The sequence below is a fragment of the Hyaena hyaena genome, unplaced genomic scaffold (genome assembly GCF_003009895.1).
Source record: "Hyaena hyaena isolate Hyena2069 unplaced genomic scaffold, ASM300989v1 scaffold_92, whole genome shotgun sequence".
Classification (NCBI taxonomy): Eukaryota; Metazoa; Chordata; class Mammalia; order Carnivora; family Hyaenidae; genus Hyaena; species Hyaena hyaena.
The window spans coordinates 3,903,003-3,930,952 of record NW_024080723.1 but is presented as its reverse complement, the minus strand read 5'-3'; positions in this window follow the sequence as shown (position 1 = coordinate 3,930,952).

Sequence of the window (27,950 nt, the reverse complement as noted above, 5' to 3'; positions counted from 1 at the left end):
TGATTTTAAGGGTAGGAGAGAAGATACAGATCACAATATGAACAATGAGAAACAAAATACTACCACACTTATAAACACATTAAACAGATGAAGAACATTATGCCAAAAAACATTTAAAAACTATATAACATTAAAAAAATCCTTGAAAAAAACTAACAAAATAGGGACATAAGGAGAAAAAATGAACAGCTGTTTATCTATTGAAGAAACACAATTTAAAATCATATAACAAAGATATCTGCAGAACAGTGTAACTTTTTTGAAGACATCACCAGCTATTAAGAGGGAAATAAGAGGAAACTTACACAAATGTTGGCAGAAAGTAGAAGATGGAAGATGTGGCAGCTTGCATTATGGGGCCGGAGGGAGCTTGAAACCAACAAGGACATTATAACAAAATTGTATTCTTCACCAGTTACTCTCAAACATAGAAAAATATCTTAAATGAATTATTAGCCACACAAATCCACTGATATGTAAAATAGATTGTATCTCATGACCAAGTTGCCATGAAATAAAATACATACTTAATATGTATTTTAAATTTCAGGGGCATCTGAATATCTTAGTTGGTTGGGCAACCTACTTCACCTTAAGTCATGATCTCACAGCTCATGAGTTTGAGCCCCATGTCAGGCTCTGTGCTGAAAGCTCAGAGCCTGGAGCCTGCTTCCAATTCTGTGTCTCCCTGTCTTTCTGCACCTCCCCTGCTCCCCTGCTGATGAACTCTCTCTCTCTCTCTCTCTCTCTCTCTCACACACACACAAATAAACATTAAAAATTTCTTAAAAAATAAATTTTAATATCACACTTATTTTTAAAGTATGTATTTAATAAAATGATGACAATTAATAGACTATGTTTGATAGGGAAGGTTACTGTTTCCTAGCTAATTCACCTAGGAAATTTATTTCCCCCTCATAAATGCAAAACACTGAGTATTAGCAATTGTTTACCTCAGTATTCTCTTATTTTCATTGATTCACAAAGCATCCAATAGCTTATTATAATATTATATATGTGTATATATATATTATATATATGTATAATAGATATGTAGTATAATATATGTATAATATATATGTATTATAATATTATATATATAGCTAGGAGTGTACATGGCATTGTTTTTATTCTAATATTTTTGCTTTTTAATCCATTTTAGTATTCTATAAATAACACATATAGTTATATTCATTGCAAAAATAAATTGTATAATGCCAAATTCCTCTGGATCTCTTTTTATTCCAAATATGCACAATTATATGTGTTTAATGATCAAAATAATGAGATTTCTATCCTGTATTTTGCTTCTAAATGAAATTCTGCATTTTTAAAAACTGAAATGGAGTTCTAAATTTACTTTAAGTTGTTTTTTAGTACATCATCATTTTCCTGGAAATTTTCCATGTCAATTCATATAGTTCTCTCCCATTATTATGATTCACTGCATGCTTAGTTTTCCAAAGTATACCTGATTATCTACCTATTAATGGCTATGTAGTATTTGTCAGTTTATTTTATCAATATTCTATAGTGATTCAATAATCACATATATATATATACATATATATATACACACTTCTATATACACATATACTTATGCCTATTTTAGGTTATAGTCTTGGATTTGTCTATTTAAATTGGACGTATGCTGCCAACTTCTTCAAAAAGTGTTTTAATATTTTGCATCCTCACAAATTAGTGCACCCATTTCACCATATGCTGCTTGACATAATTGTTAGCAAACTTTTGGGCAAAAAATATAATACATTTTGCATTTGCACATCCCTTATAACTTCTGAGATTTAATATACTACTATACATGTACTGGCTGTTTATAATTATTTTGTGATCTTTTTGTGCCATATTTTCTAAACTTCAGAGAAGAATTATTTCTGTATCCTCCACCTCCTTCATCCTTCATAAGGAAGAAGAAAAGCTGATTTTCTTACTTAGTTGTAAATAGTTTTGAATCTGTTTTAATTGGTTATCAATGTCTACTGTAAAGTCAGAGTAGAATCTGACATTTGTGTGGACAGATAAATAAAAATTACAAATAAGTTACTATTTCCTAGATAATTCACCTAAAGTATTTATTTTCCCTATGAATGCAAATCACTGAGTATTAACAGTTGTTTACCTCAGTATTCTCTTATTTTTATACCACAAAGGGACATAACATTGGATACCTTGTTATAATTCTATATAGTTGTTAATCCTGTGCATGACATTATTTTTATTTTAATATTTTTCCTTTTATTCCGTTTTAATATGCTATAAATAATACATACATATATATATGGAGGTAGGATTTAGGTGCATGAATTGAGAAGTCAGTAATTTCAGATACTGAATGATAGTGATCCTGCTAGAAGTTGTCTGGTGACAGCGAGTATGCCATCAGCATTAGGTGAGGGGACATCTTTTGCTTGATTCTAAGGCCTCTTGGTTCTACACTGCATTCAAGATGAAAATCGATATCTTAATAGTTGATGTTTCCCAGAAGGCCTCTATTCCTTTTTCTATCCAGATATTTTTGGAGGGCTGTATCCTAGTGTTTGGTGTTCAGGCATCACTTCCACAGATGCATGCATGTCACTTACCTTGTGGCTTAAAGTGGCCCAAGACCAGGTTTTGTTCATTGTTCCCACCGCAGTGGAGCCAAGCATGTGCCGCTGCTCCTGCCCACAGTCCATGGGCGTCCTTGGTGCCTACCCAGAGAATCCACATGATGGAATCGAGAAGTTTTGGAAATGGATGCTCATCGGACAGATTTGGACACATAATAGTCAGGGAAAGGTAGGAGCCTGGTGGATTGTTTACTCCCTTCTTTCATCCTCATGGACTTCACAGCAGTTCATAAATTATATCTCCTTTTTTAAAAAAAATTAACGTTTTTATTTGTTATTGAGAGACAGAGACAGACAGAGCATGAGCAGGGGAGGGGCAGAGACAGGGGAAGACACAATGTGAAGCAGGCTCCAGGCTCTGAGCTGTCAGCACAGAGCCCAACACAGGGCTCAAACTCACAAACCGCGAGATCATGACCTTACCCGTAGTTAGGCACTTAATGGACTGAGCCATCCAGGCACCCCCATAATGTATATCTTTATCCAGACCCCCAAGACTGAGCAGTCATCTGTATGTACAGCAAGAGCAGTGATGTACTCTATCACATTTGCTCTCCTGCTTTCCCTGCCTCAGTGTCTGTTTTCTTTAAGTTCTACTTTGTTGCGATTATACTACAGTAGATGTGGTAGAAGTGTTTTTGTAATTCACCTGTGCTCTGACACAAGCTGAAGCAGCATTTAAATATGGTCTCCATTATATCTATCTTTAGTCTGTGTATGTTAATATCCATTTCACTATTTTTTTTTAATTTCGATTTAAAATTGACTACTTCCATTAATCTTAGTATTAAGACACATCCCAGGAGATAGTAAGACAATTTCCATTTGAGAAGGAGTGTAATTTCCTTTTACTATATATTATAAGCTGTCTTAGAATTCTAACAGAGAGATTAAAAGCCTCCCCCTCCCACTGACACTTTGAAAATCTAATGATGTAGTCACAGAAGAGGTTAGAAAAAGCAAATAGCAGATGAAAGAGGAACTGTTAGAAATTCAGTAGGCAAGGGGATAGACCTCCTATACCAGTTTTTGGACTGCTAACTTGTCATATATCCTTGAATCTAACTGTTCTCCACCCCAGTGCTGAGCTTGGTGACTCATACACACAAAAGTCAGTGTGCCAAACACTCTTGGGCATTTCATTTGCAATTTAGAAACCACCTTTTAACTGTTCACATGCCTCATGGAAATTGATTTATTTTATAAAAGCCACAGTCTTTATAACTGTCAAGGCTATATTTAAGTTATAGTCTCCATCAACAAGCTTGAAGGTTGAGAGTGGGGGAGTGAGGGAGGGTGGTTGCTAAATGATTGCTTCTACCAGACCATGCATTGGCAATTTAACACTATTTCTAAAAGGCAACTGTCTCCAATCCTTAAATGTTGGTGAGAGACTAGAGGCTAAGTATTGTGTTCTTTGCATTGGGACTTTATAAATTAGAATCTCAGACATTGAGAAACTCTTTGCCATAGGGTTGTTACTAACTTTCCTGTACCTCAGTTTCCTCCTGTACCATGTAAAATGGGTACAGTAGTTGTGAGGTGGCACTGAGAATTAGATGAGAGACAAAACTTTAGAGCTCTGCCTGGTTAAATGTAAGAAATATATAAGTTTTAACTATTACTAGTATTTGTTGTAATTATTATTATAAGGCTGTATGTCAGTAGGACTGATCATGGACAGAGAGTTGTTTAAGCCTAAATAAAACTATTTAATACATCTCAACTTAAAATTATAGCAAAAAGATACTCAGTTTTCTTAAATTCTGGCACTAATTTTAGTACAGAATTAAATGTAAGCACAGACCAAGTACATTACTGTTTTCATTGTCATAGCCTTAATCATGAAAAATTATTTATATGACAGCTATTCAATGCAATTGTTGGAACAGCTATAGAGAGTTGAAGTGGTCTAAAAATAAAGTACAATGATTGTTCAGGTAAATATATAATACAGATAGTCATCCAGAACATACCATATATGGGTAGGTTGTTTTCTCCATCGAAGTTTTATGGATGCACCTTTAAAACTAGACAGAAGAAAACAGCTTACTAAAAAAATTCTCAATCAGTTCTGTTTTAATGACTTAATTTATAAACCACGTCAAGACTGAAAAAATGCTAAGTGAAGTTCTTTTTACTTTCCATTTTTAAAATGGAGAAATGCCTTTAAAAACTATAAGAACATATAAAGTATCACAGAAAATATGATCTTAAGAGGTTTCAGTAACCCTCAAGTTAGTTTCAAATGGATTACATATGAAGTCAAATTCTGTCAGTGAAAGGAAATAGATATGTTAAAATTTTAAAAAATGCAAGTAAGATTCTGTAAATTTAAAATCAAAGCAGATAATATGCATGAGGAAAATATAAAGGAAATTATTCATTTCGCAATTTTTTGAAGCATAAAATATGTTAACAAAATTGTACAATTTGAGAATAAACTACAAATTATTTCAAGGTTTAATTGTCCATTTTACTCCTACAGTTGAACTAACCACTGTCCTACATTTCACCTCAAAGGTAAACCTTATCTTGCAGATTATTTATATTAATGGATTATACATGTTTCATATTATTTTGTATTTTATTTTTATATCTCAGTATCATTAATTGTGGCTTATTCACATATATTTTTGAATAGCATACTATTATGTAAATATAATAAAATATATGTATTCCTTCTACTTTTGATAAATACTTGATAAATACTTGATACTTTTGATAAATCTCTGAGTTGTTTTCAGTGGGATTCAAATAATAATACTTCAATCATTATAAAATATGGACTTATAAAAATTTGAAATATCAAAATAAAACATGGATATAAAGTATTGTACTTTACAGGTCAAGCTGTGCTTAGAGAGATCAATGCGTATATATACACATTTTGTTGTCAAGTAGCTGCATATTAACTTTAGAAATCTAGTGAGTTTAAATTTATAGTTTAATGGCTTGTTTACTTTTTAAAATTTATAGCCATCATCTATATTTTTCATCCCCACTCCCCTGGAAATCTAAATAAATGTAAATTACAATGTTTTACCATATTGCAAAAGATTTTTTATGCTCTTTTCTGTACCATTTTTTCTCTGTCCAGACATTTTCTTTTTTTAAATGTTTTTTATTTATTTTTGAGAGTGAGATATCACAAGTGGGAGAAGGCCAGAGAGAGAGAGAGAGAGATAAAAAAATAAAGGGAGGGAGACACAGAATCAGAAGGAGGCTCCAGGCTCTGAGCTGTCAGCACAAAGCTTGAAGCGGGACTCGAACCCAGGAGCTGTGAGATCATGACCTGAGCTGAAGTCTGATGCTCAACCAACAGAGCCACCAGGCGCCCCTTTTTCTTTTAATATTATCCAGATACTAATTTTCTTGTAAGCTGAAACTAAAATACTGTTGGTTAATGACTGCGTTTAACACTACTTCTAAAGTTTGTTTTTATTTTATAGTTTTCTGATTTCATCCTAAAAATGTTTATCTGTCTTTTAGTTAAGTGAATACAAAGAGATAAAGACATTGTCTAGATGCCTTTCAATTTTTTATACCGTGTTTTTTTGCTTGTTTGTTTTTGTTTGTTTCTGGTCAGTACACTGTATGTGACAAATTACATACAGTTTAATGTTCTGAATGATGAAATCTCACTTCACAGAAGATTTAAATTCACCTTGCAAGTCAGAAAGTCTAAGGCCACAGGATTCCCAAATTCTTTTAATCTTATCAAGGATTAACATGATATGAACAAGAATTTTAGTTGCTATGAGAGCTGTACTAAACTTAGTACAGCGTTACACCTATGGGATAGCATGTGATCTCAACCCAAATTGAGGGATGTTTACTTTTTTTCCATTTATTTTTCAGGCCATGCCATGCATTTTATTTTTTTAATCATGAGGTAATTAAGCTCACCTTGTTAGTCTCTAGTAATATACTCAGCTCTCTAGGTTTTCTTCTTTTAGCTCTTATGTCAGTTATTTTTCACCAATTCAGAGAAAAAGTTTTGGCAATATCTGAAACAAATGAAAGGTTATTGCTTTTTTAAACTTTTGAGTCAAACTTTAACAAATATGCTTGTAATTTGCAGCCACTTCAGATAGAATTCTGGTAACACAAAAGTTGCCCCTTTTAAAATAAACAATGCAATTTAACTTTAGTTATTTCACAGAATTTTACAATTGTGGCCATCTAATTTTAGCATCTATTCATTACACATTCCACCAAAAAGAAATCCTTTATCTGTTACCAATCATTCTTCATTCTCAGCCACCATTTCATCTCTATGCAATCACTAATCTAATTTCTATCTCTCTAGGTTTACCTATTCTAGAAATTACATAAAAATGGATTCATACTAAATATCACAATGTGATATCTTATGACTGGCTTCTTTCACTTAGTATGTTTTCAAGGTTCATTCCCATCATTGAATGTGTCAGTACTTCATTTATTTTATTCCTGAATAATGTTCTACCATATGAATGTGCCATATTTTGTTTTCTCATTCATATATTAGTGATTACTTTGGTCATTTCTATTATGAATGAAACTACCTTGAGCATTGGTATGTGTGTTTGTGTGTGGACATATGATTTTGCTTTTTTTGACTATGTATCCAGTAGTAGAATTGGGGTCAGATGACAACACTATGTTTAATGATTTGAGGAGGTTCTAGAATGTTTTCCAAACTAGCTGCTCCATTATACATTCACTCCAGCAGTATAAGAGAGTTCTCTACATCCTTGCTATCTATAATAGTTTGTCAAGGCTCTCATTAAAAAATATACCATAGACTGGATGGCTTAAACAGCAGAAGTTTATTTTGTTACAGTTCTTGACACTGCTCATATCAAGGTGTCCAGCCCTGTCGCTTTCCTCTGAGGACTTTCTTCTTGGCTTGCTCATGGCCACTTTCTTGCCGTGCTGCCTCTTCACACGATGGTTGTCCCTTTCTATACACTCTGCACCTCTTCCTTCATCCTGTGTTATCTGTAATCTAATCTCCTTTGTTTATAAGAAAACTAGTTATATTGGATTAGGACTACCATAACAGCCACTATTTAATTTAAATCTTTAAAGGTCCTATCTCCAAATAAGTCACAGTTAGAGATACTGGCAGTTAGGGCTCCTTTGTGAATTCAAATATGAATTTGGTAATCTGGGGACATGTTCATCTCATAACACTAACATTTATTACTGTCTGTTACACTAGAGAAGTCTTCATGAGTATGACTTGGCATCTCATGGTGGTTTTGAGTTGAATTGCTTAATAACTAATGATATGTGATTTTTCATTTACTTATTGGACATTTGTATATTTTCTTGGAGAAACGTTTACTTGCATCCTTTGCGTATTTTTTAGTTGGCTTATCTGTGCTTTTATTTTTGAATTGTAAGAATTTTTTCCATAGCCTTTATACAATTTCTTCATATATAATTTGGAAATGTTTTCTCATATGCTAGGTTTTGCACTTTTACTTTCTTATTTTTTGCAAATGTTTTAATGTTTACTTTTGAGAGAGAAAGAGACAGAATGTGACCAGGGGAGGGGCAGAGAGAGAAGGAGACACAGAATCGGAAGCAGACTCTAGGGTCTGTGCTTTCAGCACAGAGCCCCGATGTGGAGCTCAAACTCACGAATCATGAGATCATGACTTGAGTCGAAGTCAGATGCTTAACTGACTGAGCCACCCAGGCGCCCCTTACTTTCTTGATTATATTATTTTCAGCACATTTTGAAAATTAATGAAGTCTGATTTATGTATGTTTTGTTTTGTTTTTTGTCACTTGTGCTTCTGGTGTTATATCTCAGAAACCAATGCCTAACCCCAAGTGACAAGGATTCACTTTCATTTCTCCTTCTGGGAGTTTTATAGTTTTAGTTTTAGTTTTAGATTTCAGTCTAGTATCAATTAGGAGTTGATTTTTGTGTGTGGTCGAAGTAGGAGCCCAGTTTTATTATTTTGCATGTGGCTATCCAGTTGTCCCAGAACCATTTGTTAAAGATATTATTCTTTCCCCTTTAACTGTGGAAAACAGAATATGCCCCTGTTCAATGACTTATGAATCCATCAGGATGGCTCTTCCATTTCTCGAAGCTGGGGATGAAGGAATTATCACTTGGCTTCTGAGCACTCTAGAAGAGTCTTACAAGGCAGAGGTGTGACAGTGAGGGATAGAGGATGTATGTGGTCTCTGGTTTGAAAGCTACAGGCTTCTATTACCTTTTTTTTTTTTACCAAGTTTCAGTAGTTTTGTTGAATAAATATTTCTGAATGTGATGTAAGCCTTTTTACCAGTCTCCAGAGAGTTTTAATGATTGCCTTTGATGATTTGACCAGTGTAAATTTTTTACAAAGTTCTATTTTTATATATATAACAATTATTCTTATCAGTCTATCAACAAATATCTGAGTATACAAACATTGAATGTATTGAAATCAAAAAGCATCCCTAATTATTTATAATAACCAAGCAACTCACATAACTCACTAACCTGACTAATTGAAAATGTTCCCTTTGGCAATGCATGTTGTTCCTCAAGCTACTATAAAAATAATAATTTGATTAGCCAGTAGCAATACCATGATTATAAATCAGTTATATAGTAATTTAAATAACTGAAAAAATACATGTAGAAAAGTATACCTAATTTAAATTCTGAGGATTTACTCTGACGGAGGCAGCTCTCATTAGAAATGGCAAAGGCAGTCGGTAGACAGTGCCAAAATGACACAGACCGTGCATTCAAATACAGACAGTATGTTTGTATTTAATAAGCACAGCAGGTGAACAATTGGATTTGAAAGGGAAATTAAATGGGCTGACCTGAGTGCTAAGACATTTATTGTGTAGCTCTGCACTTTTTATTCTATGATTACTGCAAAGCTCTTTTGTAAACCAATATGAAGGAACACCATTAGAGCAATTGTGCATCAATTAAATATTGTAGCCACAGGAAGAAACACAAATACATTTTTAAAGGAAGTCAAATTGAATCTGCTTTTATGTTCAGGCTGTTGTCCTTTCTAATTTTTTATTCCTTATGCTGTGAACATCAGTTGTGAACTGAGTATTTTCTTGCACTCAGACCATTTCTTGATGGTTGATAATACTGTAGAGTGACAAATTGCCAGGACTCGATTTACTACTTTTCAACATAACGTACTTTATGAACAAACATTTTGACACTTTCGGTGTCATTTTTATTACTAAGTATTTGTTTTACTCTTCCATATATTTCTTATCATAGTTAAAACTTCTAAATAATTTTTTCACTCCCTTGAATAAGCCATTAATATTTTAAAACATTCTCTTTTTCAAATCTGGAAGTCATTATCTTAGTATAAACATGTTAAAAGATCAAATACTGTATTAAAGGAAAGACTGATACTTAGTGGGGGAAGAAAGAGCTGGGAATTTTGAGAAAAGATGGTAGGTTCATCTGTGGTATTTTATTATTGGGCACCTAACGCTTATACCCAGACATATTCTGAATGCTAATGAAATAGTCATGGAGTTACCCTAAAAGCATTCTGGCCATAAATCCATGTTTAAATGGAATGAAAATAATTCATGTTTGAAGCAGGACAAACTAGTTGATCTAAGAGCACAGTAGAAGATATGAAAGCAGGACACAAGATGTCTCAAGTAATTATAAAGATGCATCTAGTCTCTAGTTACTTTTGACAAAGCTGTTTTTGTGATTTATGGCAGGTGCTTGTTTATAAACCCATTTCTGCACAGACACAGTGAAAGGCATTTATCATTCTGCTTGGCCTTCCTTATTAGATAAATGTCACATAAACATAACCTAAATCAGGAGTCTTGCTAGTCTGGCACATAAGCTGGTAGCATCTCTTTGACTACCTTCATTTTTCTGTTGACCTCCAGCAGCCAAAGAGTATTTGACAGTGAGTATCCTTAGTCCCTGTGCTTTATTTACCAAGCAGCAAAAAAAAAAAAAAAAAACATTCAGAGTAGGAGGTCAGCAAAGTATTATATATCAACAACAGGCAACTCAATATTGATTTTGGTTTAAACATTCTACCCTGCAGCTCTTTCAGTTAGTAATTCAAACTAGCCAATATAAAACCTTTTATAGCTTAAGGACATATGTATTTTGACAAAATGAAATTAATCAATAAAGTTGTCAGCCAACTTGAATCCAGGTACCAAATGAACTTTCCACTCAAGAGTGTAAAACATTAATTAAAGTAATTTTTAAAGTCTTGAGAAACATTTTTTTTCATATTTTCCATGCATTTTCCCACTCCCCCTAGGTTATCTTACTTTTAAGTTTTCATTATCTTCTTTGAAATATTCTATTTGTAATAATTAATTGATACATGGAAATTTGGGGGTTTCAATATGGCCTTTACTTAATGATTTATAATCTATTAAATATGAGAACGTATTATGAAATAATGGCTAAGGACATAATGTAAAATTAGTTATAAGACAGCTAGTAAATCTGTTCAATATAAGACAAATAATAAAGATGAGTAATATATTAGAAACTTGAGATTGCATTAACTGTGCAAATGACACAGGTGTATTAGTATGTTGATTATACTGTCTTGTAAAAGAAAAGCATTTAAAATATGGAGGATAGAGGGTTGAGATAATTATTAAATAAATAGCTCTCATTTTCACTTAAGTTTTATGGCTACCTATTTGATTTAATATATTTAATATTATGCATAAATATTTTCTAGTATTATTTTCAAATCTAAAATAAATGATGATTTTCCTTTTCTTAAATTATTTAAAAAATGAAGAATCTCCTACTTATATGCCCCATCATAACTCACTGAAATTATTTTAATCTTCTAGTCAGGAGATATTTTCAGCTATCTGTTCATATAGGCAGCCATTGCTAATGAAAGCAGGAAAAAAAAAGTAAGTAAATATGAAAAGAAATAAAATCTCTGAAATAGAACATATGAATTTTATATTTGAAGCACTATATAAAATTACTTATTGAATGAGTGATATAATACAGATCATATATATGATAAATGTATAAAATATAGAGATTATATATGAATTACATGTACTATTTGTGCAATAGATAATACATATGCATGAAGACAAAAATGCAACACACCTTTTATATATACATTTTAATGTATTTATTATATAAGTTACTCAAATCTAATGTTTTCATTACAATAGGAAATATGTTACTTTTGTTTATTCTTCTCTTTCCTTTTTTAAAAAATTCTAAGTGTTTGTTTATTTTTGACAGAGAGAGAGTGGGGGAGGGTCAGACCTAGAGGGAGAGAGAGAATCCCAAGCAGGCTCTGAGCTGTTAGCACAGAGCTTGATGAGGGGTTCGATCTCATGAACCATGAGATCATGACCTGAGCCTAAATCAAGAGGCAGATGCTTAACTGACTGAGCCACCCTGGTATCCCTCTTCTCTTTCTTTTTAGGATTTATACTATTAAAAATAATTTCAAGAACCCAAAACCCCACAAAGGGCACTAAACAAATAAGCAATTAAACAGGGTACAATCATCAGCGTAAATCGATTTAGTTACTCCTCACTCTTACTTTTGTGTATTTTTATATGGAGTAATATATTTATGGTCCCCAAAAGAGCATCAAGATCCTGCCCAGTCAAGTATTTAGAAATAAGACCTTCATACTAGTAGTAAATTATAAATTTGCTCACAACATATGAGATCTCTGCTATGCAAAAATCACTATGTATTTAATATCTCCTAGTCCATCAAGATTTGACTATAATCAGGGGCGCCTGGGTGGCTTAGTCGGTTAAGCATCCGACTTTCGCTTAGGTCATGATCTCGCGGTTCGTGGGTTCGAGCCCCGCGTCGGGCTCTGTGCTGACTGCCAGCTCAGAGCCTGGAGCCTGTTTCAGTCTGTCACTCCCTCTCTCTCTGACCCTCCCCTGCTCACGCTGTCTCTCTCCTAGAAATAAATAAAAAAAACATTTAAAAAAAAAAAAAAGATTTGACTATAATCAGATGTAAGCTCTTAACATTCCAAAGAATATTCAATTTAGAGTGGGTTTGCTAAGTCATAGGTATACAGAAAGAAAGAATCTTTGAGACAACTACTTTCAAACATGGACTGGCTAAAGGAGAAGAAAATAATGTGCATAAAGGAATCATAATTTGGTCATTTTCTTATCAAAAGCTCTACTATAATAATGAATGCTATAATAACTTGGTATAATTAGTAATTTTTATTTGTTTTTAATGTTTTATTTATTTCTAGGAGAGAGAGAGAGAGACAGCGTGAGTAAGGGAGGGTCAGAGAGAGAGGGAGTCAAAGACTCCAAAACAGTTTCCAGGCTCTGAGCTGGCAGTCAGCCCAGAGCCCGACGCGGGGCTCAAACCCGCGAACCGCGAGATCATGACCTAAGCGACAGTCGGACGCTTAATGGACTAAGCCACCCAGACGCCCGTATAATTAGTAATTTGATTAACCTCTCCTCACAGACAAGGGGAGTCTTTAACAAAGTTTTATGTCCACGTTACCTAATATAAACTTGGCATATAACAGTTACTTAATAAAATTTTTATTTGAGTTGTATGTCAGAAAGTGATTACTAGATTATAACTGCTTAAAACAAGATTTGGAATTTAGTGTTTTATAGCAGCAAGCACTTAGTTTTTGCTCACCTACGTTTAAATTAGGTTGGAGTTACTTAATCTAGTTTGGCATAGTTAGACTTGGCTTTAAACTTCAGATACATTTTGGGTTGTCTCCCCATATTTTATTTTCCTTGAAACACAAGCTCCTAAATTATCTTCTTGTAGCAAAACCCAAAAGTGTATGAGTGCATCATTGGAGCTGACAGCATGTCCAAGAGCCACATACGTATTTTTTAAGAGGCAGTTCTTTATCTCTAGACTTAATTATAGGTGAAGTTTGTGCAATCAGTTTCTGTGGCATCATGCCTATACATTTTTTGATGGCTTTTTTCTAGAACTAAGGAGATCCATAAGACACCTTCAGAGTTCTTAGAAGAGTTATAGCCACACACTCGATTTCATCTTCCTAGGAAGTTCTTTCTTAATGGTCTTGATGTGGTATTTGCCCACTTCTCAGATTTTTAGGCTATTCATATTTCCTCTAAATTCTGCTTGTTTATTTCCTCCTTTCCTGTATACAAAAAGAGTTGCACTTTTATTTGACCACAAAACTTAACCCATTGCTTCAGATTCATTAAATACACGTTCCCTATTTCAAATAAAAAATATTAAGACTATCTTTAGAATATTTTTTATCATCAAAGCCAAAACAGGTGGAGATACAGAGGTTTCCTGTATACCCCTTACTTCACACAAGTATAGTGTCCCCCATGATCAAATTCCCCAATGGAGTAAGACTTTTGTTACAATTCATGAAACTATACTGACTGTGGTGTATATTCTATGGATTTACACAAGTGTATGATCACACATATCCGTCGTTATGGTATCATACAGAGAATTTTCAGTGCCGTCAAACATCTCTGTGTTCTGCTTCTTTATCCTTCCCCACCTCCAACCTCTAGCAGCCACTGATGTTTTTCTTGTCTCTATGAGTTCTGACTTATCCATAATGTCATACAACTGTAATTATATAGTACATAGCCTTTTCACATTGACTTCTTGTCCTTAGTAATATGCATTTAAGTTTCTTTCATATCTTTCATGTCTTGATAGTTTATTTCTTCTTAGTGCTGGATAATAGTCCGTTGTTTTCATGTACTACAGTTTGTTTATTCATTCACCTGCTGAAGGACATCTTGGTTGCTTCCAAGTTTTGGCAATTATAAATAAAGTTGCTATAAATATTCATGGACAGGTTTTGGTGTAGACACAGGTTTGTAACTCCTTTGGGTAAATACCAAAGCCAGCAAATTTTGGATTATAGGGTAAGAGTATGTTTAGCTTTTTTTTATTAAAAAAATTTTTAACATTTATTTATTCTTGAGAGACAGAGAGACAGAGTGTGAGAAGGGGAGGTGCAGAGAGAGAAGGAGACATAGAATCGGAAACAAGCTCCAGGCGCTGAGCTGTCAGCACAGAGCCCAATGCGGGGCTTGAACTCATGAACTGCAAGATCATGACCTGAGCTAAAGTCGGCCACTTAACCAACTGAGCCACCCAGCACCCCTGAGTATGTTTAGCTTTGTAAGAAACTGCCAGACTGTAATCCAAAGTAGCTGTATCATTTTACAATTCTAGTAGTGAATGAGAGTTTCTATTGCTCCACAACCTAATCAGCATTTGATGTCATTGTTTTTGATTTTGGCCATTTGGTAGATATATAGTAGTATTTCATAATTGTTTTAATTTGCATGTCTTTGATGACTGGTAATAATAGACCATCCTCTCATGTGCTCATTTCCTATATGTATAACTTATTTAGTGAAATGTCTCTTAAGATATTTGGCTCATTTTTTAATTGACTTGTTTTCTTATTGTGAGCTTTAAGAGTTTTTTGTATATTTTGGATAACAGTATTTTCTCATATGTCTTTTGCAAATATTTTGTCTCAGTCTGTGCCTTGTTTCCTCCTTCCCTTGAGATTGTCTTTAGCAGAATGGAAGTCTTTAATTTGAATGAACTCTAGCCTATTGGTTATTTCTTTAATGAATTTGTGCTTTTGTGTGGTATCCAAATAGTAGCATACAAAGTCACCTTGGAATTCTTCAATGATATCTTCTAGGAATTTTATAGTTTGTGTTTTTACATTCATATTTGTGATCCATTTTTGAGAAGTTCTATGTCTAGATTCTCTCTTTCTCTCTCCCTCTCTTTTTCTGTCTTTAATGTGGATATTTAGTTGTTCCAGAAACATTTGTAAAGATTCTTTGCTTCACTGCATTGCCTTTGCTCTTTTTCAAAAATCAGTTCCCTATGTATATAGGGGTATAATTCTGAGCTCTTTGTTTGGTTCCATTGACCCATTTGTTTATACTTTCACTAATACCATATGGTCTTTGTTTTCTACATGTATGACAGGTCTCATGAAATCAGGTAGCATCATTTCACCAACTTTGTTGTTCTCCTTCAATAGTGTGTTGGCTATCCCGCATAGTTTGCCTTCATATATAAACTTTAAAATCAGTTTGTTGGTATCTACAAAATAACTTGCTGGTATTATGATTGGGGTTGATTGAATCTATAGATCAAGTTGGAGAGAATACAGATCCTATCACTATTGCGTCCTGCTTCCCATGAACATTGAACATCTCTTCGTTTGTTTAATAGTTTGATTTGTTTCATCAGTTTTTTGTTGTCGTCATTGTTGTTGCTTTTTACTTTTCCTCATGTAGATTGACAGATAATTTGTTAGGTTTGTTCCTAAGTGTTTCATTTTGGAGGATGCCAATGTAAAGGGTGTTACGTTTTTTATTTCAAATTCCATGTGTTTGTTGCTACTGTATAAGAAAACTCTTGGCTTTTGTATATTAACTTTGTATCCTGCAATTAATTCCCAAACCTGCATTTTTGAAGGCAGGAGCTTTGAGTTTCTGATGATTAATTATAATGTTAGCTATAGTTTTTTTTTGTAGATAGTTTTATCAAGTTGAGAAAAAATTTCACTATATTCCTAGTTTACTAAGAGTTTTTAGAATTAGTGTTGGATTTGTCAAATGCTCTTCCTTCATCTATTGATATGATCATAATTTTTTTCAGCCTTTTGTGATGTGATAGATTACATTATTTAATATTTAAATGTTGACATAGCTTAGCATATCAAGAATAAATCACACCTGGCTGGGGTATATAATGCACTTTTATACATTGCCAGATTCAGTTGGCTAATATTTTATTGAGGATTTTTGCATATAGTTCATGGGAAACACTGGCCTATAGTTTTCTTTTCTTGTAATGTGTTTCTCTGGTCTTAGTATTAGGGTAAAACATGCCTCCTAGATTGAGTTAGAAAGTATTCCATCTGCTTCTATCTTCTGAAGGAGATTGTAGGGATTTAGTACAATATCTTCCTTACCTGGTAGAATTCATTAGTGAATGCATCTGTGTCTACTGCTTTCAGTTTTGGGGAATTTAGAGTACTCAATTTCTTTAAAAGATATGGAGCTTGTCGAATCATTTATTCTTGTGTGAGGTTTGACGGGTTGCACCTTTCAAAAAATTGCTTTATTTAATCTCAGTTATCAAATTTATGGGCACAGTGATTTCATAATATTCCTTTGCAGTCTTTTTAATGTTCATAAAATCTGTAGGGATGTCCTTTCTTTGATTTCTGATTTTAATAATTTGTGTCCACTTTCTTTTTTTCTTAGTTGTCCTGCCTAGAGACTTATTGACTTATCTTTTCAGAGAACCAGCTTTTGGTTTCTTGATTTCCTCTACTGATTTACTGTTTCCAGTTTCATTGATTTTGGCTATAATTTTTTAATTATTCTCTTCTGCTGACATTGGATTTAATGTTCTCTTCTTTTTTCTATTTTACTAAGGTGGAAACTGAGATTATTAATTTGAGATCTGTGTTGTCTTCTAACATATGTATTCAGTGTTATAAATTTCTCTCTAAGCATTGCTTTGACTGGGATTTTCCCTTTAGAAATTATGTTTATTAGTATAAATTTGAAAAACCTAACATTGGAAGTATTTATTAATTTAATGTGAAATATTTTCTGATATTCCAAGCAGATTAGACAATGACTGATATATTTTGGGTTATATATTCCATGTTTTCTGTTTTCTGACCAAAGGATGTATATAATGTTACTTGCAGAAAGTAAGATCAAGGGATTGTTTCATCAAATTTGAAAAATGTTCAATCATTATTTACCTAGATATTCTAAGTCCTTTTGTCTCTTTCTTCTCCTTGAAGGCAGCAATTTCACATATATTAGTCCTGTCAAAGTGGTTCCATAACTACATTCTTCCATTTTGTATTTTTTAAATTATTGTTTCAACTTGTATTTCATTTTGGATCGCTTTTATTATGTGTCTTGAACTTCGTTCATCTTTTCATCTGCAGTGTCAAATACACATTCACTTCCAAAGTTCATTTTTCTCTCAGACACTGTACCTTTTCATTCCTGGCAATTCAGTTTTACGTTTATAAATTTGTTGTGAGGATCACTGAGTGTTATATGTAAGTGATGAACACTTAATTCTACCTCCGAAACTAATGTTACACTATATGTTAACTAACTGATATTCTCACTCACAGCAGCATACGTCCAGGCACCTTGAGTTTGGAATGGCCTTTTTGAACATATTATCCACATTTTTCATATTCCTCAGTGTTAGCACAAAATTTACTCCCCTAGTCAATGATTTCTTCATCCTAATGAAAGACACATCAAAATGGAAAAATCTTTCATGCTGATATGGATTTCCAAAGAATGCAAGAAAACCCATATGCAAAAGGTAAGAAAAATTGGTACTTCTGAACCTTAAACAGGGAAGATCATAGGATGTTTGTTTACCTGCACATTGGATTCAGCATTTATGATTCTTCTACCTAGAAGCTGCAGGTGAAATGACCATTACTGGCAGCCAATGAAATGTGTTTGGCTCTAAATGCCCACAGGTATGCTAGATGATTTCTTACATCCTATAGACACAATCGATTCACTAGCCTGATTTTACTTTTTCACCCTGTTGACTTGATATTTATATATACAAGTAAATTAAATAAAACTTTCCATAAAAATAAATAAAAGTTTGCGTTTTTAATGTTTATTTAAACATTTAGGGGAGAGAGAGAGAGGGGAGAGAGAGAGAGCACCAATGGGGGAGGGCATTGGGGGAGGGACAGAGAGAGTCACAAACTGTGACATCATGACCTGAGCTGAAATCAAGAGTCAGGTGTCCAACCAACTGAGCCACCCAGGCACCCCAATAAATAAAAACGTGAAATAAAACATTAATAATATATATATATATAAATTTTATTTTGAATAAAAATAGAATTTATATATTCCATTTCTCTATATTGCATTATATATTTCTTTTCTCTATATTACATGTTCAATCTTCTACCTTGCTAACATATAGAACATAATTATAATAGTGCTGTTCTTGTGTACCAATTTTATTATACTGCCATTTTCTGGGACCATGAGGTTCATGAAGTTTAGGATCACATGAACTTTTCTCAGCTCTGTGTAAGCTTTGAGATGAACTCTTTTGGACTCTGATGTCTTCAGTTGATTTCTTGAATGTTCACTTCATATGCATACAATGTCTCTTATTCAACAGAAAATTCAAACAGGATGTTGCCAATCTCTAGAGCCCAGTTTCTGTACAGCTCTCTTCTTCCATGTAATTTCTTTGTAAACTCTAAACTTCCTTGTCCTTGACCTTGAGCTATATTTTCAGCTCCAACTTATCAAGTCTTGGTCACTGTTGGGCTCCAACTGGGTTTGCAATTATTTCATTATAGACTGGTTATCCTCTTTAACCAATAAACTGCCACAGTTTTAGGGCTTCTTTCATTTGCTTCCCCCCCCCCACCGAGTAATCACTATCCTATGATGGTATCCAATGTTCAAAAAAGTTTTTTAAATATATTTTTTCTGATATTTTTCAAGCTGTTTATAGTGGGTGGCTAACTCAAATTCATGCTATTGTCTATGGACAGAAACATAATTTCTGTTTTTTAAGGTTTGAAGTTTTTTGTGATGTAATGCCTTTAACTCTTCTGGAGACTTCAATTCAATTCATTTAATTTTGTGATATAGGTGTTAAAAACTTTTTTTCATATTTCTTAGTATCATTTATCTTTCAAGGTGTCTCTTTATTTAATTTTTTACTCTTTTCCCCTTATTTCCTGATCACATGCCTCTTCATAGATAATTTATCCAGTGAATTTATATAAATCTCATTCTATTTCTTAACTAGATACTCCATAATGTTGAATAGTATTAACATTCATTTAATTGCTTCACTCCACTGAATTATTTTATATAGTTCTCATGCATTACATATTTTCTATCTATCTCTTCAATGATTGGCACCTGGGAAGCCTTTAACTACTCTCTTCTTATATGCGTTAGTGACTTTCTTAATGCAGGTTTTCTTAGATACCCAAGTGAAGGTTTTACAGGATCAAAATTTTAGGGCAATGAGATATAGGGACTTAATTTCACAGAATACTACCAGATTAGTCTTTAGAATGTATTCAAGCTCTTACACTTCTGCCACTATCTCAAGAGAGCTCTGATTGCTTATCTACAGATGTGTAATTTAGATTATCTATTTTCCTATGTGTAACAATTTCATCAGTGTAAATTTGAATTCAGTAAGTTAATTAAATATTGAATGAATTCAATGAATTCTTAAGTATGTAATATATACATATGTGTATTTAAAATTACATATACTTTTATAATTATTTCTCAGAATAATATTTAAGGAATTAACTATTTGACCTTCTACTTATATGTAAGAAAGCCAAATCTTAGAGAAGTCACAAGCTAGTACATAAAGGATTTATTTATATCTCGATTTATAAATATTCTGATTTACATTAGCCAGTGAAATATATAAATTTACTGTATTCCACTGAAATATGGTAATTTCCTATAACCAGAGGAAACAATTCTAAGAAACACACACACACACACACACACATGCACGCACACACACACACACAATCAGAATTTTAAAATGTTCCCACTGCCTGAGTAGCATCATATTTATGTCAAAATAAATATTTTGGTATTTGGTGCATATGTTATATTATCTTCATGTTATTTTTTTTTAGGAAAGGGGAAGAATAATGACCCAATTAAATTAAATGTTGTTTTGGAGCAATTTAAACAATGGATTCAACTCAAAGTTAAATTATTCTCTAAAAACTAGGAAATGGCATTTAAAAGTTTTCCAGACAAATAAAGTCTGACAGATCATAATTTTGGTTTTAGATACAAAATATATACATTTCAGAGGAAATAGTCATATAACTAGCATTGTTTCGCCATGGCATTACATAAACAGAACTAATTAAAAACACACTGGTAACTGCTTCAAATATTTAAAGAATTTATGTTACCAATTTCAAGATAATTACCACAAAATATCTTGAATTTTTACATTAAAAAAGATCCGAAGTTCTCAGTATAGATTTCTGTGTTCTAGGATTCAAGGCTGTTAAGACTTCATCTCATTTTAAAAAATAAAAATAAATGAAAAAAAAAGACTTCATCTCATTTTAAATGAATCACATTCTGATTCTACATTAAAAAAATGTTACTTTAACTCAATTATGGTTTGAAATAACAGTAAGTCAACCTCTGTAACTTCTATGAGTAATATGCATTCCTTTATCGTGCAGAAGATTCATAACATAGTTCTGTCCATCTTTTGGAAGAAGTTTGAACTGAGAGTGAAAACTCATCATCTTTTGTTTCTAGAGTATCTAGAATTAGAATAATTCTTTAAAAGAACTTAATGTAAACTATTTAAATAATGCAAAATAAAGCATTCCCACATAAGCATATAATATTAAGAAATATTGAGTTTGTAATATAGTGTAGAATCTATGTTGTCTCCTACAACTGCTCCAATTCTGGGTTGGTTTATGCGGTTTTTTTTTCCAGAAGCATATTTGCCAGGTGGTTATTGAGACTGTTCATATACTCAATTAGGGGCAACTACCTATCTTTGTCCAAGATAAGCAGTTTGGTCTTTAAAAAACTCTGAGTGTAATTCAAGAAATTTAAAGGAAAAAAATCAAATGTGACAGATACTTTTTATTGGCATAAATCAGTTATTCTTTCATAATTGAGATAATAACTATGTTTGGATATTCAATTCTCTGTCCTGATTTTAACCACTGATCCACACAGATCTTCAAAAAATTTACTATTTGAGGACAGCTCTATATTTCTTAAAGCTCAGTTGGTGATACAACAATGCAGTTAATGATTTGTACCTATACCATCTTCTACTCTAAACATTGTTATGTCTAGAAGGTGTGTGACTATCTGACATTCAAACATATGTTTAAATATGACCTAGTAGATATATTAGACTGAATTTGATGAGATGATAAATGAAAATAATTTCATTCAGAAGTATGAATGAAAAATACTGTTAATAGAATATTTGCACTTTCTGAATTAGCAAAATTAGGGTTGTTTATATTACTGTCAGTGGAAGAGCTTGAGTTGCTTTTTACTTATTATATATTTAGTGTTCCCAAAGAATCTAGACAGTATTAAAATTTAATTGGTTATCAATTTCTTTTTTTTATTCTAATAATGGTAGTAATTATGTAGTTAGTTAGGAGAATTTAAAATTCCAAAGTAAAAAATGTGATAGGATACATTTGTAAAAATTTTACCAAAACCAAAAGTAATACAATATCACTTTATCCTTACCCTCCCACCTTGATATATATTGGAAATAACATTTAAAAAAAAAAAAGGGGGTGAGTACTAGGAAAAATGGCTGATTATCACTAACTGCCTATTGCCCAATTTATTTTTCTATGTCATATACAAATCACCATACAGTGATATCCGGTGTCCTCATGGATATTTTGAAGACGATTTGTATAGATTATTGTATTATATTTCATAAATTCGGATGGATATAGATAATCAAGAAAGTTGCTTGTAAAAAACAAGAGTAGATAAATATAAAATATTTTAGCTTTCCGTAACCTCTATTTGAATAGATAGTTGTTAGGACAAGTGCCAATTCATTTGAAGCGTGTTACTCAATCATTCTTAGCAGTTTCACTCTGGGAATTTATGACTCCACAGCTATAGTCTTTCCAAGTGACCTAAAATTGACAAGCAAAGTCACGATCATTTCTGGCATTTGAAACAGGGTAAAAAATGGTTCATTCAAGTTTTCATGACTGTTTCTCTTGAAATTCCTTTTAAGAAACCACTGTATAGCTTCATTTCCCTTTTATTATATTTCATAGTTGGTAAACATAGAAGATTAAAATTTGGGTGTTTTTCAAGATAGTACAGTGTCCATTCTTTCCTTTAAAATATAATTCTAATTACTAAAGATATAGTTTTCAAAATGTTCTCTCTATAAAACAATTTGGATAAAATATATTTGTGCTAACATTGTAGAAATTAGATTTTAGTTTTTTGTTTGTTTATTTATTTTGAGAGAAAGGGAAAAAGAGAGCAAGAGCCAGGGAGAGGCAGAAAGAGAGAGAGAGAATTAATTACGTGGAGCAGGCTTAGTCTCACAGTCCATGAGATCATGACGTGAGCCACAATCAAGAGTCTGACGCTTAACTGACTGAACTATCCAGGAGCCCCTGATTTTAGTTTTAACTATAGTAATGATGAGTACCAATCACCTTCTATGTAATAAAAAAACTTTTTAAGAATGTATTTTTCCGGGGCGCCTGGGTGGCTTAGTCGGTTAAGCGTCCGAATTTCGCTTAGGTCATGATCTCGCAGTTCGTGGGTTCGAGCCCCGCTCGGGCTCTGTGCTGACTGCCAGCTCAGAGCCTGGAGCCTGTTTCAGAGTCTGTGACTCCCTCTCTCTCTGACCCTCCCCTGCTCACACTCTCTCTCTCTCCCCTAGAAATAAAATAAAACATTAAAAAAAAAAAAGAATGTATTTTTCCTTTACCTAGGGGAAGATTGATTACATTAATATATGTGTAATTGTATAAACATTATTAAAATATAATCATTGATTCAGTTATTAAATGTATCTAATTTTACACTTAGAACAATAAAATTTATTTATCTTTAATAGTTCTCCAAGAAATAAATCCAAAGGAGACTTCTGATATGAAACTAATGACTTTAACAATAAAGAATGGCAAAGTAGAGAAATTAATTTCCAAACCTGCATTTGAAGGTAAAGATGATGATTCTTGTAGTGTTATTGATAAAACTGTTAATACTGGATAATAATTAAAGAGATAGAGAATGTTAATTAGGTGCCTACTGTGTATCAGGAACTTTTCTATGTAGTAGATGTATATACATATAAGAGCAAGGTAAATAAGGTCTCAGCATTTAACCTCTAGTGTAAAAAGTATGCACACACAATTAATAAATTAATAAGTAACAATGTTTCTTAAATTCACATATGAGTGAAATCATATGGTATTAGTCTTTTCTCTGACTGACTTAGCATAATACTCTTTTGTTCCATTCACTTCATTGCAAATGCCAAGATTTCATTCTTTATTATGGCTGAGTAATATTTCTGTGTGTGTGTGTGTGTGTACAAATATACACCACATCTTATTTATGCATTCATCAGTTGATGGACATTTATTTGTTCCCGTAATTAGGCAATTGTTGATAATGCTGCTATTAATATTGGAGTGCATGCATGCCTTCAAATCACTATTTTTGTATTCTTTGAGTATATACCTAGTAATGCACTTGCTGGATCATAGATTAGTGATATTTTTTAACTTTCTGAGGAGTCTCCATACTGTTTTCCAGAGTAGCTCGCCCAGTTTGCATTCCCACCAATAGAAATGGGAAAAGATATTTGCAGTTGATATATCTGATAAAGAGTTAGTATCCAAAATATATATGAAGAACTTATGAAACTCAACACCCAAAAACCAAATAATCCTGTCAAAAATGGGCAGAAAGCATGAATAGATATTTTCAAAAGAATACATAGATGGCTAACAGTTACATGGAAAGATGCTCAACATCACTCATCATCAGGAAATACAAATCAAAACTACAATGAGATACCACCTCACACCAGTACAGTATTTATAATGGGAAATTCACTTCCATTCTTTGTCCAAAATATTTTTTATGAAAGTTACTTGCTCTCTATTTTTTTTCTCACTTCCTCAGACTCCTTTAAAGGGGATAATAGCACTTCTAATTCTATTCCCCAATGGTTTTTATTTTTATATCTTCTATTAAAATTAATGTTTAATCATTTTTGAGAGACAGAGAGAGGGTGAGCAAGGGAGGGAAAGAGAGAGGGAGACACAGAATCCTAATCAGGCTCCAGGCTCTGAGCTGTCTGCACAGAGCCCAACATGGAGCTTGAACTCAGGAACCGTGAGATCATGACCTGAACTGAAGTTGGACGTTTAATTGACTGAGCCATCTAGGCACCCTGATTTATTTTTATATTTTCTATTTACTTCTCTCTTGCTTCATTTTGTTACATATCTATATATGTATACATATATTTCTGAAATAAATCTTAAAATATATAAATAATTGCTAATTGTATGAAAAGTGCACTTGTGACAAAGCATGGGTGAGAGTGGTAACTTTAAAAAAACTTTTCTTAAGTTTTGAGAGAGAGAATGCAAGTGAGCAAAGGGCAGAGAAAGAGGAAGAGAGAGAGTACAGAGTGTGGAGCCAAGAGTGGGCCTCAAGCTCACCAACCATGAGATCATCACCTGAGCCAAAGACAGATGCTTAACCAACTGAGCCACCAGGGTACCCTGGTAACTTTTTTTTTTTTTTAATTTTTAATGCTTTGTTTATTTCAGAGAGAGAGAGAGAGAGAGAGACAGTGTGAGCAGGGGTGGACAGAGAGAGAAGGAGACACAGAATCTGAAACAGGCTCCAGGCTCTGAGCTAGCTGTCAGCACGGAGCCCGACACGGGGCTTGAACCCATGAACCATGAGATCACGGCCTGAGCTGAAGTTGGACACTTAACCAACTGAGCCACCCAGGTGCCCCAACCCTGGTAACTTTTGAAAAAGTTTCAGTAAATCATTTCTAATGAGTATGAGGCATAAACTGAGAAATGAATGATGAACTAGAGCCAGCCAGGAGCAGATTTTAAGTTTAAAAATTACTTAAGGCTGTAATTGAGAAGACTGATTTTAGAAATAGTAGGGAACAGGGGGGAAAGATAGGAGCATGAAAAATATTGTTCAGATATTCAGGGCATGACAAACATTTTATTTCATTTTAGAATAAATTACTACACACCCTAAAGATGAGCCTGTCATGAAATTTTAAGGATTTGGCTTATGAATACCAAAAGAGACCATGATCATGAAATTGAAGCATAGATCCATTAACGGCAGTTCATTTTGCATGATACTTTTGGTTGTTTGATACAGTGATTAGACTTTTAATAGATTGTGAATGCACTGCATCATTTTTGTGGCACCCTATGATGATAAAAATTATTCAAAGTTAGTGGATGGATGCAAGAAAAATTATGTGGATTATTTGCAATACCAGATCAAAAGTGGATAATGGATTATTAACCTTTAGAATGTGATTTGTAGTAGAATGCTTAAGAAATATAGAGAGATTTATAGATAATACAGTACTGCCACATATAACTTAAGATATAAGACTTATCACCAAATTAGACTAGACTATTAGGTTAAGTTAACTTAAGATGTATAAATATCAAGTACTGTACACATTTGTCCTCTTCAAAATAGCTGTCCAAATACAAAATGCTAAGATTTCAAACATAAATTTGAAAACAGTCTACTTTTATTAAACTACATATACTTTATAAGTATGCCAATTTGTAGAAATGTGAATCCTCATTATAAATTAGCAGCTCTTTTGTGTTTTTCTATGATATTTCTTCAGGACTCTTTATGAAGCAATACTTAATAAGTGTACTTCCCAATACTACATTGTCTTAGATATAAAATAGATTGACTTTAACATTATCATAATTTAGGCTTTTTAGGCAATCCAGATGTGCATAATCACTGAAATATTGTACATGTAAATTTAGAAAGACTTTAAAAAGTAAAGTGTTTATTTAAACTATATCCTAAAATAGTTGCCCCAGCTTTATTCTGAATGAATATAATCTTTGTATACAGAATTGAATACCTGGATAAAGTACAGATTTTAATAGGAAGTACCACATAGAGGAAGCAAAAAATAAAAAGTATAAAAGTATTTGCTTCTCAACCAATATTAGTGCCCTCTGAGTATGAGACATAAGAGATTGGTCGAAGGAGTCATATCTGTAAAAGTTAAAGGAGAATGAGCAAGAGTAATCAGTAAGAAGAGAACCTTAGGATGATAATTAATACTGCAAAAACATGAATGTGTAAAACTCACTGGTAATTACAATGCACAAAGTCAGCTTCTCTCGTATCCTTTTTCTGTGAGGTATAAAATTTCTATAGGTAATTGTAGTATTGTTGTTAGCTTAAAATAGGATGTTATAAGCTATTTTTTATAGCCTCATGGTATCACAAAAGAAAAACCTGTAGTAGAAACACAAAAGATGATAAAGGATTCAAAACACTTTGCTATAAAAAAAAAACCCTTCATATAATAATAGGAGAGATCAGAAGAGGAAACAAGGAACAAAGTACTATCAAAACAGAAAATAGTTAATGAAATGACAATAGTGTTATCTCGCAATAATTACTTAAAATGTAAATGGATTAAATACTCCAATCCAAAGATAAAATAGATGAATAAATTAAAATGAATGAATTTAAAAAAACAGACCCAACTATATGCCACCTATAAGAAATTCTCTTTACTTTTTAAGGACACATACAGACTGAGAGTGAGGGGATAGAAAAAAGATTTTTCAAGCAGCTGGTAACAAAAAGAAGAGGTTGCTATACGTATATGAAACAAAAGAAAATTTACATGATATACAGTAACAAGAGTGAAAGAAGATCATTATCTAATAATAGAAGGGTCGATTTATCAAGAAACTACAGCAGTCATAAATATATATGCACCCAAAAACTAACAGAGTAAAACAAGAAATAAACAGCAATAGGGTAATTCTTGGGGACTTAAATACCCCGCTATCAACAATAGATACATCATCCAGGGAAACATATTTGAACACTATAGCCCAAATGGTTCAAACATATATAGAACATTCCATCCAACAGAATAAAAAATTCCATTCTACTCAATTCACATAAAATATTTTCTAGCATAGATCATATGTTAATCCACAAAAATAAGTGTCAACAAATTCAAGAAGATGAGTATTGTACTGAGTACTTTTCTGACCACAGGGGAATAAAAGTAGAAAGCATACCATAAGGAGAACTAGAAAATTCAAAAAACATGAAAATTAAACAACACCCATTAACAATCAGTGGGTCAAAGAAGAAATCAAAAGGAAAATAAAAAATATCTTAAGACAAAAACAAAAAAAACAACTTCCCAAAACTTACGTGATGCAGCAAAACCAATTCTATGAAAATTATAGTAGTAAATGTCTACACTAACAAAAAGAAAGATCTCAAATAATGTAATTTTATACCTCAGAAAAACAGAAAAGTAAAAATAAACTTAGCTCAAAGTTAGCAGAAGAATGGAAATAATAAAGATTGGAGCACAATTACATGGGATCAAGAACAGAAAAACAAAAGATAAAAGAAGCAAGAGTTGGTTGTTTGAAAATATAAACAGAGTTGACAAACTT